Source organism: Triticum aestivum, chromosome 5A (assembly GCF_018294505.1).
Source record: "Triticum aestivum cultivar Chinese Spring chromosome 5A, IWGSC CS RefSeq v2.1, whole genome shotgun sequence".
Taxonomy (NCBI): domain Eukaryota; kingdom Viridiplantae; phylum Streptophyta; class Magnoliopsida; order Poales; family Poaceae; genus Triticum; species Triticum aestivum.
Window position 1 is genome coordinate 565,038,163 of NC_057806.1, and position 4,330 is coordinate 565,042,492.

Consider the following 4,330-nt stretch of genomic DNA (forward strand, 5'->3'; position numbering starts at 1 on the left):
ATTTACGGGCCAAGAAAGCAAGCTCCCGTAAGCAATGCAATAAAGCCATTATCAGAATCCGGCACACCCAAATACAGGGGTGCCGCACACCCCCTATGTTTCACCGATGAGGTCCTGGATTATGAATTTCCAGCGGGATTTGAAGGAAATATGCCCTAGAGGCAATAATAAAGTTATTATTTATTTCCTTATATCATGATAAATTTTTATTATTCATGCTAGAATTGTATTAACCGTAAACATAATACATGTGTGAATACATAGACAAACAGAGTGTCACTAGTATGCCTCTACTTGACTAGCTCGTTAATCAAAGATGGTTATGTTTCCTAACCATGGACAAAGAGTTGTTATTTGATTAACGGGATCACATCATTAGTTGAATGATCTGATTGACATGACCCATTCCATTAGCTTAGCACCCGATCGTTTAGTATGTTGCTATTGCTTTCTTCATGACTTATACATGTTCCTATGACTATGAGATTATGCAACTCCCGTTGTCGGAGGAACACTTTGTGTGCTACCAAACGTCACAACGTAACTGGGTGATTATAAAGGAGCTCTACAGGTGTCTCCAAAGGTACATGTTGGGTTGGCGTATTTCGAGATTAGGATTTGTCACTCCGATTGTCGGAGAGGTATCTCTGGGCCCTCTCGGTAATGCACATCACTTAAGCCTTGCAAGCATTGCAACTAATGATTTAGTTGCGGGATGATGTATTACAGAACGAGTAAAGAGACTTGCTGGTAACGAGATTGAACTAGGTATTGGAATACTGACGATCGAATCTCGGGCAAGTAACATACCGATGACAAAGGGAACAACTTGTGTTGTTATGCGGTCTGACCGATAAAGATCTTCGTAGAATATGTAGGAGCCAATATGAGCATCCAGGTTCCGCTATTGGTTATTGACCGGAGACATGTCTCGGTCATGTCTACATTGTTCTCGAACCCGTAGGGTCCGCACGCTTAAGGTTACGATGACAGTTATATTATGAGTTTATGCATTTTGATGTACCGAAGTTTGTTCGGAGTCCCGGATGTGATCACGGACATGACGAGGAGTCTCAAAATGGTCGAGACATAAAGATTGATATATTGGAAGCCTATGTTTGGATATCGAAAGTGTTCCGGGTGAAATCAGGATTTTACCGGAGTACCGGAAGGTTACCGAAACCCCCCGGGAGCTATATGGGCCATAGTGGGCCTTAGTGGAAAAGAGAAGAGGTAGCCCAACATGGGCCGCGCACCCCTCCCCTCCCTTAGTCCGAATAGGACAAGGAGAGGGGGCCGGCCCCTCTCTCTCCTTTCCCCCCTCCGCGAATCCTATTCCAACTAGGATTGGGGGGGGAATCCTACTCCCAGAGGGAGTAGGACTCTCCTGGCGCGCCTTTCCATGGCCGGCCGCACCCCCCTCCCTTAGTCCTTTATATACGGAGGCAGGGGCACCCCAGAAATACACAAGTTGATCCACGTGATCATATTCTTAGCCGTGTGCGGTGCCCCCTTCCACCATAGCCCTCGATAATATTGTAGCGGAGTTTAGGCGAAGCCCTGCTGCAGTAGTACATCAAGATCGTCACCATGCCGTCGTGCTGACGGAACTCTTCCCCGACACTTTGCTGGATCGGAGTCCGGGGATCGTCATCGAGCTGAACGTGTGCTAGAACTCGGAGGTGCCGTAGTTTCGGTGCTTGATCGATCGGGCCGTGGAGACGTACGACTACATCAACCAAACGCTTCCGTTGCGATCTATAAGGTACATAGATCATACTCTCCCCTCTCGTTGCTATGCATCACTATGATCTTGCGTGAGCGTAGGAAAATTTTGAAATTACTACATTCCCCAACAGGATTCAAACCCGTAAACATAGAGGCATATGATGGAACAATAGACCGTGGAGTCTGGATCGAGGATTATATCCTCCACGTACATATGGCTAGAGGAGATGACCTCCACGCCATAAAATACTTACCCCTCAAGCTTAAAGGGCCAGCCCGGCATTGGCTCAAAAGCCTTCCTGAAAACACAATCGGAAGTTGGGAAGAGCTCGAGGATGCTTTCCGAGCAAATTTTCAAGGGACCTTTGTTCGCCCTTCGGATGCAGACGATCTTAGTCACATAACTCAACAGCCCGGAGAGTCAGCTCGGCAATTCTGGAATAGATTTCTTACTAAAAAGAATCAGATAGTCGACTGTCCGGACGTTGAAGCCTTAGCGGCTTTTAGGCATAATGTCCGAGACGAATGGCTCGCCAGACACCTCGGCCAAGAAAAGCCAAGAACAATGGCCGCACTAACAAGCCTCATGACCCGCTTTTGCGCAGGAGAGGACAACTGGTTGGCAAGATGCAGCACCAGTGACCCAAGTACATCCGAAACTAGGGATGGAAACGGAAAACCGCGAAGCAATAAGGACCGTCGCCGGACTAAGGAAAAAAGTCTGAAGAGCACGGCAGTCAATGCCGGATTCAAAAGCTCACGACAGAATCAGAAAAATTCGCCCCTCCAAGATAACAGGGACGACCTATCCAACCTAAACAAAATCTTGGATAGGATATGTCAAATAGACAGCACTCCCGAAAAGCCTGCTAACCATACCCACAGAGATTGTTGGGTTTTCAAACAATCCGGCAGACTCAACGCCGAACACAAGGGGCTCGACACACCAAGCGAAGACGAGGACGAACCCCAAAAGCAGAGTACCAGGAAACAAAAGAATTTCCCATAAGAAGTAAAAACAGTAAACTTACTCCACATAACAAAACGTGCGGTGCCCATAAAGGTATGCGCCCCACGGCCTATCCCAAAGGAATCCCGCCACTGGTTGTCAAAACCAATCATCTTCGATCATCTGGATTATTCTAGAAGTGTTAGGAACCCAGGCCGGACTGCCCTGGTACTCGATCCAATAATTGGCGGACTCCAGTTTTCAAATGTCCTTATGGACGGTGGCAGCGGACTCAACCTGATATATCAGGACTCAATCCACCACATGGGGATCGAACCAAAAAGAATTCGCCACAGCAAAACCTCCTTTCAAGGAGTAACGCCAGGTCCGGACACCCATTGCATGGGTTTTCTCCGGCTCGAGGTTATTTTCGGCTATGCCGATAACTTCCATCGCGAAAAGCTGACTTTCCACATCGTCCCATTCTCAAGTCGCTATCAAGCACTACTGGGACTTGAAGCTTTCGCCCGCTTTAACGCAATACCGCATTATGCATCTCTTACGCTTAAGATGCCCGGTCCACGCGGCATCATCTCCTTAAAGGGGAAGCAGTGAGAACACCTCCCCCAAGCGAAGGATTGTGCGGCCGCTTTAACAGCCCCACAATACAATGGCTTCACCAGCCAGAACATCGAAACAGGTCACTAAGACCACGGACACGGATAGACGAGTCCGGCACAAAAGTATCATTGATAAAGGCTTAGTGGCCATATACTGTTGGGGAACGTAGCAGAAATTCAAAATTTTCCTACGCGTCACCAAGATCTATCTATGGAGAGACCAGCAACGAGTAGAAAGAGAGTGCATCTACATACCCTTGTAGATCGGTAAGCGGAAGCGTTCAAGTGAACGGGGTTGATGGAGTCGTACTCGTCGTGATTCAGATCACCGATGATCCTAGTGCCGAACGGACGGCACCTCCGCGTTCAACACACGTACAGCCCGGTGACGTCTCCCATGCCTTGATCCAGCAAGGAGAGAGGGAGAGGTTGAGGAAGACTCCATCCAACAGCAGCACAACGGCGTGGTGGTGGTGGAGGAGCGTGGCAATCCCGCAGGGCTTCGCCAAGCACCATGGGAGAAGAGGAGGAGAACTTGGGAGAGAGGGAGGGGCTGCACCAAAGGCATAAGGTCTATTTGGGAGGCCCTCCTACCCCACTATATATAGGGATCCCAAGGGGGGGGTGCGCCAGCCCCTAGGAGATCCAATCTCCAAGGGGGCGGCGGCCAGGGGAGGAGTCCTCCCCCCCCCAAGGCACCTAGGAGGTGCCTTCCCCTCCTGGGACTCTTCCTTTAGGGTTTCCCCAGGCGCATGGGCTTCTTGGGGCTGGTGCCCTTGGCCCATGTAGGCCAAGGCGCACCCCCTACAGCCCATGTGGCCCCCCGGGGCAGGTGGCCCCACCCGGTGGGCCCCCGGGACCCTTCCGGTGGTCCCGGTACAATACCGATGACCCCGAAACTTGTCCCGATGGCCGAAACAGGACTTCCTATATATAAATCTTTACCTCCGGACCATTCCGGAACTCCTCGTGACGTCCGGGATCTCATCCGGGACTCCGAACAACATTCGGTAACCACATACAAGCTTCCTTT